This window comes from Sparus aurata, chromosome 21 (assembly GCF_900880675.1).
Source record: "Sparus aurata chromosome 21, fSpaAur1.1, whole genome shotgun sequence".
Lineage (NCBI taxonomy): Eukaryota > Metazoa > Chordata > Actinopteri > Spariformes > Sparidae > Sparus > Sparus aurata.
In genome coordinates, this window is record NC_044207.1 from 3,027,068 (window position 1) to 3,041,769 (window position 14,702).

A 14,702-nucleotide genomic window follows, 5' to 3' on the forward strand; every position below is an offset into this window, starting at 1 on the left:
CACAGCACGCTTCCATTAATAGCGAGGGTTTAACATTGCCGTGTGTTTGACTGAGGATGCGACAATATGGGCCACGGGTCTATTATACAGTAAATCTGTCAACTGTCGGCACATTTAATACCACGGCAGGGGGGAAGCACCCATGACGATGCAGTGGCCATTCATGACTATGCTGCATCCCGCCGACCTTAAGTGAGCAGCTCTGTAGCAATTATGACTGACACTGGTATCACAGGGCTAAATATTCTTCCGACACATATGTTGTACGTCACTGTTCGCGCCCAACTTCGTGCTTCACGTCATGTCACATGTTTACGCCTACCCCAGTGGCGGCTTTTTGGAAAAGAAGGAATATTACACCTCCCTTTCAAATAGACAAGACGGCAGATTGCAGCCTTTACCTGGCTGCAAATTTGGCCCCTATTTCTAACTAAAAAGGGCTAGTGAGACAGATGATAAAAACTTTGATAAAAACAGCAGCTAGGCTTTTGGGGTCAACAGTTCTCAGTGGAAGGAGCATCTGTGTCGTGTCTGCATAGTGATGAAATGAATCATTGTGACGTTGGATTTTAGTCTTATGTCATTAAATGTATTCTTAAAAAATCTTTAAAACATCTCACATTTCTCTTGTGAGGCATCAATAAAATGACCTGGGAAGGGGGCAGTGATTGAGTCTAAAACTTTAAATAGGGTAAGAAAGGTTTGATTAAATTTATTTAGAATAAATGGCTGTTCTGGATTCTTTAACCGCATTATGATCAGTTTTCAATGCATCTCTCTAGATCTCATAAAAAACATGTCGACCAGTTTTTTTTTAACCTTTTCTCTTACAATCTCTTTTTCCTTGTAGTGTGGATTAATTCCTAAATTAGGGCCCAGGTACTACCTTCTGCGATCTGCAGGAAGGCAGGGTTGGACAGTCGAGCCCCGCCCACATCGAGTACCATGCTTCATTCAGTTAACTAAACTAACTAAATTGGGAAAATATGATATAATGATATAATAAAAAAGACAAATTAATCCATATTTTGTAATATACATATGCCTACATAATTATATGCCACCCTTCATCTGGGTCATTTGGCATCTTCGTGGTAAGAAATGGCAGCTCTGCAGCTGAGAGTTATGGGAGGAGTTGATGTTGGTTATAGCAACAAGGCGGGCTGGAGCAGACAGTGTCCTCAAGGTGTCCTGAGGTGTGACACGAGAGGAAGGGGGCGGCTTCGAGTGGATGTGTGTTGTGTAAATAGTCATATACATGACACTTATGTAAATATGTCAGAGAGCTTCGCAAATGCAGTGATTACTTTCAAGTTCTGAAAACATTTTATGAGAGTTTATGTATTAGATATTCTATAATTGATACTTTACCAGCTGATAGAAATAACCAAACAGCAGGTCACAGTCTATATAGGCCGTCTGTGGTTTGTGATTTAAGTAAAAATGTTCCACTCTTTCTTATTTATTTTTTTTTTTCAATTCACACCCTTTGTTCAACATATTGGCTTTTGGCCCAGCTCTGGCAGTTACAGTGTTGCCATGGAAATGGCAGAGTAATATTTGTAGTGATGAGTAAGGTGTGCTGTCATGCTGACGTGACCACATTCTAAATGTCTAGTTGACTAGTCAGATTACTTGGTTGGAACTACTTGTCGTATAATTACATATACAAGTGAATATACAGGTAATCTATGGAGCCTTGTACATTCCTTCTGTGTAAATCATAATGCATTTTATTGAGTAATCATGCTTAATAATTTCCTTCCTCAACCGGCTGTAGTAACATGATTTTCATACCTGCCCGAAAAGAAGTGAGAAGAAGTATACATTTATTTAATCCTGCCCCTTCTCCTCAACTCAGTAATTAATCATAATCAGTTTACTACCATTCCTGAACCTGTGTACCTTCATACGCTCCCATCTAACTAAAGACAACAATAACATTTAATAAATCACATATTATATATAAATATTTACATACACACCCATATATACATATATACATATGTGCTGAACACATGTACATATACTGTACATACATACACACGCACACGTACATACATACACTCACACACATACAAATATACATACATAGCTTATAATATAATATGCATGTAATATATATCCATTGACCACATTTCTATAACTTAATTTAATGGTAATTACCTCAAATGTTTATTTCATTACACAAAATAATATTTTATACACACAAACAGGCGCATACATCTATGAAAACACCAGTGATTTTTAACGCCCTTCCTCATCTCTGCCCCTTTTTTTAACTGGATCATGCTTTGACGTTGCTTTACCTTCATGCTTGTACCGTTCTACAGTTTCACACCTCTGACTGAAATGCACTTACTGTATATAGTCGTACGAACAGCGAGCATCTTGAAATTCAACTTTTCCCTCGAATTATAACCCCTCCCCCATAAAAGAAAGTTTTTGAATATTACCTGGTAGTAGTTTCTTGTTTTATACATTATTAGTGAAGGTTGATATTTAACCAGGTCAATGAACTTTATCACACAGGAATTTAAAAAAAATCAGTTTATAAACTACTGTTATCGCTCTTTTTTAAAGTGTGAAAAGTTGTGGCAGTAAGCTTTTGTGGGTGTTTCCCCTGGTATATTTAGGTGGTTCAGATAATATTGTACATGAATTATTAGATAAGTACAGAACTACCGCTGTAGGAGGAGAGGTAGACTCTGTGTGTACATCACTGATGGTTTGTGCTCTCACTCAAAGTTGCTTGACTGTTTCCCTGCTGTTGAACTTTTATCACCATCTTGTTGCTGCTGTGTACATTCACCCTGATGCAGATTCGAAAAATTCCCCACCTGTTTAGGTATACATAAATGTACATATATGTACATACGTAACTGCATATGTTCCATGTTTGTGTATGAAGAAGTTTAAAAATGCAACCCTGTTTTGTAGAATGACAAATAAGTCACCTTTTACCATGAACACTGAATTTTTAGGAGACATGGCTGTTCTATTTGTTTCAGGATACTATCTTGGTATGCCAAAAATGCAATGGGCTTGCAGTCTTAAAGGTAGTTAACCTGTAAGTGTTAAAGCAATAACTTCCTCATATTTACATGCAACATTAACACACATTTCGTTAGCAAATCATTTGCTTTAGATATCAATCTAGTATTAGAGAGACAGAGTAGTAACTGATTCCCACCGGGTCCCTGTAGGGTTTGAAACATTGTCTTTATATTGTTTTCTAATAATGACACAGAATTAATAATTGCAGAGATTTAAATAGTCAATAAAGTTAAACTGCTGTGCATTGTGCGTTATTGTGCACAGCTCTCTTAGATGATATCACACTACTGTTTCTGCTGCTGTTAATGCAGATAATGTACTGCAATGTAATGTCATGTTTTCCTCTTTAATGAGGTTATTTCACCCACCAGCAGCCCATCTGGTGTTAAACGAATCTCTGAAGAATCTCTGACAGCTGGATCTGCATCTGCTTTGCTGTCTAAAATTGTGAGATATGAAACAGGAACTTAACTCTCACAAACCACAAAACTAATCACTTACTGGACATATTAGTTAGGATATGACACACCACCAGGCACCACCATAGTACTTTGTATTCATACTGTTTATTTATACTGTAAGGAAGGGACAGAACAGATTCTGCTGACCTAGATAATCCTCCAGCCTGTCTAATCAAATTGACGGGCCAATCAGTCAGAAGATCAAATAAAAACACTGGTGGATTTTCAACACTGCAAGTGGAATCACAGCTATCAGCATTTATCACAACAGAGTTGACTATCTTTGGCAGAATAGGAACTCTTTTCAGGCAGTGACCCTGTGGTGAATTTTGTTTGGACAAAATAGCGTCTTTCTGCTACAAAGCAACTTTTTGTGATTATTTTTCAGACTCTCACCAAAGGAGCAAGCCTTTATTTGGTTGTTATTGTTGTTGCAGTACTTTCAGGAAATGTGTTCTTTCAGTATCTGATTGAAGCTTCCAAGGTTGTAACATTGTGTTTACTGCCTGGCATGTGTACTTTTATCACATGCAGACAAGAGGAAGAGGGAGAGAAATTCTGAAGGAGTGGTGAAAGCCAGAATGAAGGAAGGAAGAGGTGTCCATCTTGCTTTCTGATCAGAAGACCAGTCTGAGTTTCCCAATAGCTTCCGTAGGATCACTTTGACTTTTAATGAAGTGATGATCAAAGTGGTCCTTTTATTTCACTAAACTTATGCACAATCATCCCATGTCACCGAACCACTTCATGCATTTTTGCTTGATCAGAAAGTAGTCTGATATTTAAAAATACCAAACAAGTAGCATAAAAATGGCATATGAATTAGACCGAGGCTCATTCTAGTCCGATCTTTCAAAGGTGGAATTGCATCCATCTCTTGAAGTCAGTAAGCCTATGGTAAAGCCCAGTCTGCACCATCGGGTCTGCTGTACCAACAGTCCCACCCATTCTGGTCTTAAGCCTTATATGTAAAGCGCAGGGTTCTTTAACATCGTCCCAAGAATATTGCTGAGGAATGCTATTTTATTTTTCCTTAAGTTCCTAGCCCTTTTGCATTCATACAGCATATGTGTGAGTGTGCGTCTGCTCCTTTTACATCTCCAGCATAGAACTGAATCCCCTAGTTTTAGTCTCACCAACTTACATGGAGACAAGAGATATGTAACGTTACTGATTTGTGGAACTGTTATCAGTTTTAGGCCATCTAATCTATTTTACTCAAGGATAAGCCAAGTTAAGTTCAATAGCAGCTACGATACTCAGATGAGGGCTTGAAAGTTGTTTCAAGTTTTTTTCTTTTTTACTTCATCGACGGTGATATGTAGTGGTTCCTTTCTTGTGACAAATTTACCTATTGTAAGTCGCTTTGAACAAAAGCGTCTGCTAAATGTAAATGTAAATGTATGTGGTGTTTTGTAAAGTGCTGTCAATTTTCTGTATAAGGGGGAGAAAGTTTTCTGTGATATGTTTTAGACCTGGTGTGATCTTGATGCCTAGATACACTTCGCCTGAAGGAAACCGTCTAAATTGCTAATCTTTTCTTATAATAATAATAATAATAATAATATATTTAACTTGTAAAGCACTTTACATTTAAATAAATCTCAAAGTGCTACAGGAAAAGCGCCAATAAAAGAGAAAACATTAGTAAAAGAAAAACACCTGAAAGTCAAAGCAACTTAGAGGTCATAGGATCTGATAAAAAGGAAAGTTTTAAGTCCTTTTTTAAATCATTCAACAGTCTGTGGTGCCCTCAGGTATTCAGGGAGGCTGTTCAATAGACGAGCGGCGGCAGAACAGAATGCTCGGTCGCCTAAGGTGCGGAACTTAGTCCTGGGTGGGTGGAGACGGTGTGAGTTGGTCGAGCGGAGGGGTCGAGATGAGGTTTGTGTGGTTAGCAGTTCTTTAAGATAGGAGGGGGCGTTGCCATGGACGCACTGGTGAGTGAGGAGGGAGACCTTGTAATCAATCCTGGCGGAGATGGGAAGCCAATGAAGTGAATGGAGGATGGGTGTGATGTGTTCATACTTTCGCACTCTCATCAGGATCCTAGCAGCACTGTTTTGTACATACTGGAGCCTTTGGATGCTCTTGCTGGGGGTTCCAATCAGTAGTGCATTGCAGTAATCCAGCCTGGAGGGGACAAAGGCATGGATGAGCTTTTTGGTGTCAGGAAAGGAGAGTGAGGGTCGGAGTTTGGCAATATTTCTGAGGTGATGGAAGGAGTTTTTGCAGAGACGTTTGATGTGAGCCTCAAATGTGAGGTGAGGGTCAAATATGACACCAAGGACAGTGACGGATGTGGAGAGGGGAATGACCTGCCCGGAAAACGTGATGCTGGTTATGGAGGATGACTGGATCTGGTGAGGGGTGCCAACAAGTATGACTTCTGTTTTGGAGCTGTTTAACTGCAGGAAGTTGTGCTTCATCCACGCCTTTATCTCCTCTAGACAGGTGGTGATAGTAGATAGTGGTGATGGTGGAAGCAAAGCTACAGAGGGGCGTGAGTCCATTTTAATGTACAGTTGTGTGTCATCTGCATAACAGTGAAATGAGACTCCAAAGTGACTGATGATCTGGCCAAGGGGGAGCATGAAGAGTGTGAAGAGGGTGGGGCCAGGGACTGACCCTTGAGGGACCCCACAGGTGACAATGTGTGTCCCCGATCTTGCACCTCCAATGGAGACTTACTCTGTCCTGTCTGTGAGATACGAGTGGAACCAGTCGAGAGCATTGTCAGCGAGTCCGATGGTGTGATGTAGCTGGTTGAGAAGTATACAGTGGTCGACGTGTCGAATGCTGCAGACAAGTCAGGGAGGATGAGGAGAGAGGGTGAGCCAGCATCAGCCAACAGATACACCCCCTCAAACAGCCCGGCTGGAAGCCCCAGCCTAACTATCAGACTTAAAAAAAAAGAACCGCTAGTGAAAAACTCTTCAAATATGATAGCCGAAGAAGTGTTTCCTCAGATCCAAGTTGCCAATCCTCAGATGGGGGTTGAGGGTCAGCCTCCAGTCCTGTACGTTTTTCGCCCTTGGACCCTCGCGGAGGCCGCAAATGCTGTAGCCAGCATTCCTCCACCGGAGGATGATCCAGAGGAATGGATAAAATGTATGTATGATTTGATTGGCTCCTACCGCTTGAATGGACAGGAAACAGGGGAAGCTATGCAATCTTCATTGAAAATTAAATGGGGGAGGGTAAAGGGTAATTACACAGGGAGAAATGGTGCAGGGACAGTGTTTGCATATCCAGCCGATGGAGTGCTGACGGGAGACTATAAAGAGGCTCTCGATGCGATAGCAGCTAGAGTGAAGACTGCTTTTGCGCGCACCGCGAACTACTCTCGCATAGCTGCCATAAAACAGAAACCAGACGAGGATCCTGAGGATTTCAGGGCCCGACTAGAACCCGTGTTTCGTGCTAATAGTGGTATACCATTTAGTGAAAATACGACCGATGCATACCAACAACAATTCAAACATGCCATCATGCATGGCTTACTCCCAGATGTTGCAGGCTGGGTCCACAAACATTTCATTGAATTTGACACTGCGGACGTTCCTACCACTATGCAGTGGGTTCGCCATGCAACCAAACACTTAGACTCCAAGACTAAGAGAGGAAAAGGAGGAAAAGGAGTGAACACATTCTTCGATGATGACGAAGACTGTGATACTTTCCTCAATGACAGCCCAAATCGTGACACACCTGACCGCAGACCAAACGCTGATTCTAGGGGGTACCGCATTCAAAACCGTAAAGACCAAGATGACGAATATGACCCTACCATCTGCCACCGCTGCGGTAAAAAAGGCCACTGGGCACGAGACTGCAGGGGAGGCCGTATAAACAGCGGGGGTAATTACAGGGGACGTGGGTTTTGAAACAGGCCCCGCTGGTCCAGCCAGCCACATGATGACCGCGGGGATAACCGCCGCTCAAATGACTATAACCTTAAATGACTAGAAGCGGGGCCTGAGGAGAAAGCAGGGCCTGAGGAGAAGCCTGTAAACAACTCCTCAGATCCAGAAGCATTTGTAAATGTGTTTAACTCATGGGAAATTTTCAGTGCAATGGCTATTCGCCCTGAAATAACGTTAAACATAAATGGCAAACCAGTAACATTCCTTTGTGATTCAGGAGCATGTCGAACTGTGCTAAAAAGTCGTGTGCCAAATCTCTGTCCCTCTAATGGCTGCATCTGGGTTAAATCAGCCAATGGAGCAGTGACCATGAACAGACTATCCAAACCATTGTTCATAAAAGATTTCGAGACAGGCCAGAACATTAAAGCTTCCGTTGTTATTTCCCCAGAGTGCCCCATAAATCTCTTAGGGCGCGACCTCATGGAAATCCTACGCATAGCTATTGTTCAGACCACAGGCGGTATGAGAATTGCCCATGTAAATGATGATACAGGAGATTTGTATCATATGGACGAAGCACCGCCACGTCTCTATTACTCTCTCGATCTAGGGACCACACATCAGCAACTGATACTTTGCCACGCTTGTTGTGCACAGCTGACACAGTGCTATCTGAATCACATAATAAAATGAGAGCCACAGAGCTACATGTAACTCTGATGACAGCTGCAAAACCCGACATGAAGTACCATGATAAACTTTTTGCATTGAAAGACGTATCCCTCACGATCCCGTATCTTTATACTGGTAAAGACACTTTTGCTGCAACAGATGTTTTGCTATCTCGACATGTAAAACCTCTAGTTTTCACTAGTTGGGTTCCACATATTTCTCTCGCGAAGGCTACAAACCTTGACTGGCGTGACCTCGGTCGCCTAGTAACCAAAGCCACACGAGCTACAGACTTTGGGATAGAGGATGATGAAGGTTGGAGCTTTAGCGATAACACAGGCCTGTACAGAAAAGCCATTAACCGCACTATCAGTGCACTCCCCGCTGTACATGAGTTGCGCCCTTGACACCCTCCCATAAGCTGTTTTCTTACTGAAGAGGAGGAAGCAGACTTAAAGGGCCTCTCACCCAGTCTATGGACTACAGGACCTACAGATGTAGGTTTAATGAGAACTGCAGCCCCAGTGCGAATCCAGCCAAAATCTGAGTGGAGACCCCGCGTTAAACAGTATTCATTAAAACCAGAAGCATTACAAGGCATTCGCCCAGTGATTGAACAATTGTTGAAAGCTAATGTTATTCGTGAATGCCCCGATTCTCCGTACAGGACCTTAGGCAGGTAAATGACGCCGTCCAATCACATGCTTCCTTAGTGCCTGATCCACACACACTGCTGAATTCTCTAAAAGCCCAAAACACCCATTTTACCGCCATAGACCTCAGCAATGCCTTTTTCTCCATTCCAGTCCACCCAGACTCACAGCATTGGTTTGCATTTTCTTATAATGGGAAAAGCTATACTTACAATAGGTTACCTCAAGGTTACTGTGATAGCCCAACCATTTTTTCACAAGCTATAAATGCATGCCTATCAACTTTCACACCTCCATGTGGAAGCCAAATTGTTGTGTATGTAGATGACATTTTAATAGCAGCCACTTCTGCTGAGAATTGCAGAGTGGACTCCTATGCTCTCTTGCAACACCTGCATAACACAGGAAACAAAGTAAAAAAGGAGAAGCTACAGTGGGTTAGAGACAAGGTCCAGTATCTCGGTCACACGCTTAGCGCTGCAGGAAGAGAGATACAGGTGACGTGCAAACAAGCGATTGCAGAAGCACCTAAACCCGCGACTAAAAAACAAATGATGGCCTTTTTAGGTCTCTGCAACTACTGTAGAGCTTGGGTTTCCTCTTACGCTGAGAAAACTCAACCACTATTAAACCTTATCTACTCTGCTCCCATGGCGTTGACCGACAGATTGACCTGGAACTCCGACGCCTTAAACGCGTTCGAAACCATTAAAAAGGATCTTGTCTCAGCCACCGTCCTCTCACTGCCGGACTATGATAAACCTTTTACTCAAACTGTAGACTGCAGAGAAGGATTTATGACGTCTGTGCTCACTCAACTGCATGGTGGGAAAATGAAACCTGTTGCGTTTTACTCCAAACGATTAGACTCTGTAGCTATAGCTCTGCCTCCTTGTGTACAGGCTATAGCTGCTGCTGCTCTAGCTGTACAACAATCGGCTGATGTTGTTCTGTTTCACCCACTCACGTTTTTAGTTCCTCATGCAGTTGATGTGCTCTTACTACAGGCAAAAATGACTTTTTTGTCGCCAGCTAGACAACTATCATATACAGCGATACTACTGTCACAACCTCATCTAACTGTGAAAAGATGTACTGTTCTCAACCCTGCAACTCTACTCCCCTCCGCTCATGAGGGGGAGCCTCACAGTTGCATATCAACTACTGAGGCCTTGCAGCTGCCGCGCAATGATCTCACTGACACACCGTTATCTTTCGGGGATGTTTGGTTTGTAGATGGCTCCTGCTCGAAGAATGACCTAGGAGAAAATATGTCAGGATATTCTGTCGTGCAACTGCCAGATAAAGTCATCGAAGCAAAGAAAGTCCATGGGAAACACTCAGCACAAGCTGCTGAATTAATAGCATTGACGAGAGCATGTACTTTAGCTGAAAATAAGGCTGTAACAATTTACACTGACAGCCAATATGCCTTCTCTACTCTGTTCTTCTTTGCTGCACAGTGGAAACGAAGGGGGATGATAACCTCAACAGGGAAGCCTGTATCACATGCCTCTCTACTCACCTCCCTTCTCTCCGCAATACAACTTCCTGCACGTATTGCTGTGTGCAAATGTACTGCTCACCAAAAAGGAAGTGATATTATTACTTCCGGAAACCGCTTAGCAGATGAAATGGCAAAGAAAGCTGCCTCAGGATGTTTTGGCAGTTCTGACACATACTCAGCAGAGGCAATACACCCGCTTATCACTCTCGACGTCCTTCGTGATATGCAGACCTCTGCTCCTGATAATGAAAAACAGTATTGGGTTAAACAAGGCGCTGAAACAGACAAAACAGGACTGTATACACAGGCTAACAAACCTATTCTCCCTAAAAACTTGTACAAAGCTACTGCCATTTTGAGTCATGGGCCTTGCCATGTCTCAACGGGAGGGATGACAGACCTAGTAAACAGAAGCTTTGTAACCTATGGATTTAATTCCTACTCAAAGAACTTTTGCAGATCATGTGTAATTTGCATAAAACACAACCCACAGGGCAATGTAAGACCAAAACGAGGGAAATTCCCAGAACCATCTGAACCTTTTCAAACTATGCACATGGATTTCATAGAACTAAACAGAAGCGTTTAAAGAAATGCATGGAAGAAACAAAGAGACCATGGCCTGACTGCTTAGATCTAGTGAAATTGTACATGAGAATCACTCCGACCGATAAAGGGTTAACCCCATTTGAGATAGTTCATGGTAGAGCATTTAGACTCCCTGCTTTCTCAAAAGACCTTGAGGTGTCTGAGGAAGAGACAACATTGGCAAAGCACATGAGAAAACTGTTGGACCAAAAAGATGTTGCCAAAACAAATTTACTGCCCTCTGATTCTCTTCCCCCTCCACAGGACAGCCAGAAAGTGAGGCCAGGGGACTACATATTCGTCAAAATCATCAAAAGAAAATGGTGGTCCAGCCCACGGTGGGAGGGTCCGTACCAGGTCCTGCTAACAACACCAACAGCAGTAAAGATTGCAGAAAGGACAACTTGGATCCACCTCAGCCACTGCAAACTGCAGCCTACCTCTGTCTCAACTGGATAGTGGGGAAGTCTGGGCTACAAAGGGGGCTCTGCTATATAGCGGCAGGGCCGTCTCAAACCCCAGTGAAGAAAACAACTGATCCCTGTCCTATTAGGATGACAGAGAAAGGTGATGCACCCCTTCAACCAGTGGAGGAAGAGGAGGAGGAAGGAATCCCTCAAGACGAGTGGTTCATCCACACCAATCTGCAACGACGATGACCAACCCCTAGATGGAGCTGCACTCAATGGTGCATGAACCACAGGGTGTTTCCTGTGGTACTGCTCCTCATGATCATTGGAGGAGTGATCTGGTTCCCCTGCAAACAAAACCAGACACCACTAAGAGGAAAACGGACGACTAATAACTATCTGCCACATGCTGATTATCCACATGGGCTCGCCACAAACGAGTGGTGGCAGTTCATGAATACTATGGCCCATCTGAACAACAAGACCAACTGTTATGTGTGCAATCACATGCCGGTGTCTACCAACTTCCCCGGCCTTTAACCCTACCCTGCAGACGGAGACCGCACTGCATGCCTGGTGGGGCTGACCACACACCCTGGAGTGGGTGTCAAACCAAATGATGCTAAATTCGCCACGCCCTTCCAAATCACCTGGTCCTCGGTGCCAGTGTTAGGCTCGGACTGCATCCCAGGAGAGGACCTCCTAGGCTGGCCACAACTGACTGAACCTCTGCCCGGCCTGGTCCTTCTGAACCGTCTCGGGCCTGGAGACCTACCCAGCTGCTACTTAGGAAATGGAAGGGTGAAAGTGGGCTCCGTGCCAGAGCACCTCTGCAGGTCCGTAGCCACATACTGCCCGGTAAAAAACTTCAATGACTGCCGTGTGTGTAAAGCTAACTACTTCTGCAGCTCTAACGCCACCGCCCGGCGGGCTGCATGCTACATGGACCATTCCTACGCGATGAAAGTTCCAGGACGAGGAAGCAAACTCGCCCAGTGCTCACGCATCAACCCATCTCGGCATTCGCGTCATCTGAAATAATTTGAAATTTGGAAATTCCTGTAAGTTGCAGGGAAATATTGATATAGATTTCTAACCATCTAACCTTCATTTTGAACCACTTTGTCTATTCAGACTTCATTTTCTGTTATTTCACGGCTTAGTAGATGACCCTTGAATAGTTTCAACCCTGTAACCTTTCATTGGTATCACATAAATACTGAATAATCAACTCTAACAAGTACTGATTGGGAAGTACTATGTGCATGCCATGTACAAGAAAAATATGTTTCTAGGCATTGTACTGTACACATCAACGCTTTGATATAAAAGTGGCTGGTAAAAATGTTGAGTGGCTGGTAGATTTTAGAATTTACCAGCCACAGTGGCAGGTGGACAAAAAAGATAATTTCAATCCCTGGTGTGTGTGTGTGTGTGTGTGTGTGTGTGTGTGTGTGTGTGTGTGTGTGTGTGTGTCCACTAACGTTAGTCAACAGAATACAATGCTCTCATCCCACTGTATATCTCCTTCTTTCTTTTACGTGAGAACTGGCCAGCCTTGTGGACTGCTAGGGAATTTAAAAACAGGCATCCTTGGTTAGACTGGAGGGACAGAAAGTTAGGTAAATATCAGCCAACATGCAAAGCCCTGATATAAACAATTGAAATTCATAAAGTCAGTTGCTATATGCAAATGACAGTATAGTTAATTCATGGTCATCTTAAAGAGTACCCGATATGGGTTTTTCAGTGGCCGATGTCGATATCATGTTGTTGTTTTTTTGCATCTGATAACATACAACAAGACACAAAATTGCAAAACTTAAAGGGATATTCCAGTGTAAGTTTAATTCATGGTTTAACACACGTGACACCGAGTGAGATCAAGTTAGCAGACGGCTAGCTCGTAGTTTTAGCAACCTCAGAAAACTGACTGTGCTGCAGTATATTATTGTGCGTTATTTCTAGGGATGCTGATACTGATGATTGAATGTTGCTTATAATATATTGTTACTTTTGATAAATTGTGTTGCTTATAGTAAATTGTTGATAATACATACCCAGTCTTTCAGAATGCTTTCAATTATGTGTGGATGCATGTAGCCTACTGTATGCGTTAGTGAGTGGGGTGGTGCATATGGGGTGTCAGTCTGGGACGTGTGTGTCCGAGGCTGGGAGAGAATATATATATATATATATAGATATATATATATATATATATATATAGATATATATATATAGATATATATACATATATATATATATATATATATATATACATATATATCTCACTGGGGTTTACATTTATAATGACCCAGGGTGACCACTCACGAGTGATTTTGCTTGTTTATGAGTAGTGGGTTCATCCAATACTGAGTGAGGATATTCAAGCCAGCCCACACATTCTCTGGCAAGGCGTGGTTTCGCTGCTATTTATATGCAAATTAGAGCCGTTCGCACCTCCGGGAGCTCCACTGACGTCATGGTTCGTTTCCGACAATTTTCGGCACAGACAAACACCACGTTCACAGCCTGTAAATTGTCGTTAACTGCCGAAAATTAGGGAGATTTCCGGGTGTTTACGGGGCCGAAAATCCCACTTTTCATGCAGTGAGAGACTGAAGTAAAAGATATTAATAACAGTTGTGATTGGTACTGAGAGTGTGCAGCAGTTCATCATAGACCAGTAAGAAACTACCTACTTCAGTTATCAGCTCCAGACAAAACTACAAAATGTTTTTTAAACCAACTATCGTTTTATAATGCTGCTAATTTTGGGGTATTACACTGCTAGAGGATGATATACTGCAGGAGGATGGCATGATTAACCTTAACCAATGACAGCTTCAACTTTTTATCTTAAGTTACAATCTTTATCTGCTATAAGTCATTTCTGTGAACTTTTGTTCCAGTGAAGGTGTTTTGAGCCAGTGAAGGTGTTGCAGGATGGGTGTATAATAATAACTGCCGGTTCCAAATAAATGGCAGGTCTAATTCATTTATTTTTTTTAATCAAGGAAGAAGACGTGACCACTGACACTGCAGGTTTTTCTTCTTCGCCTTTTTCATGTATTGTGCTGCTTTCTGTCAGTCAGTATCACATTGATGATCGCCATGGCTCCAGTGCAGCAAAAAAAATAAAAAGTACGACTTGAAATTAAAATTTTCTGTCGTAAAATATGCAGAGGAAAACTTGGGAGATGCAGCCGCTAGACGTTTCTCTGTCGACCAGAAGAGTCTGGCCTCTGTCTTATGACCACCTAATTCCAGTACAGGAAGATTTCTACAGACAGAAGCACGGCCGTGCTGTGGGCTCACCAGTGTCCCAAATAGCGGCCAACCTCTACATGGAAAAAGTTGAGACCATACCCACATAGACAGAGGAGGAGGAGAAGCAACAGAAGCACATAATGGGAGAACTTAAAACCTGTTGCTAACCAAACTGCACCTTTGTCAAACCCGCTAAAAGATCCCGAGGAAAAACG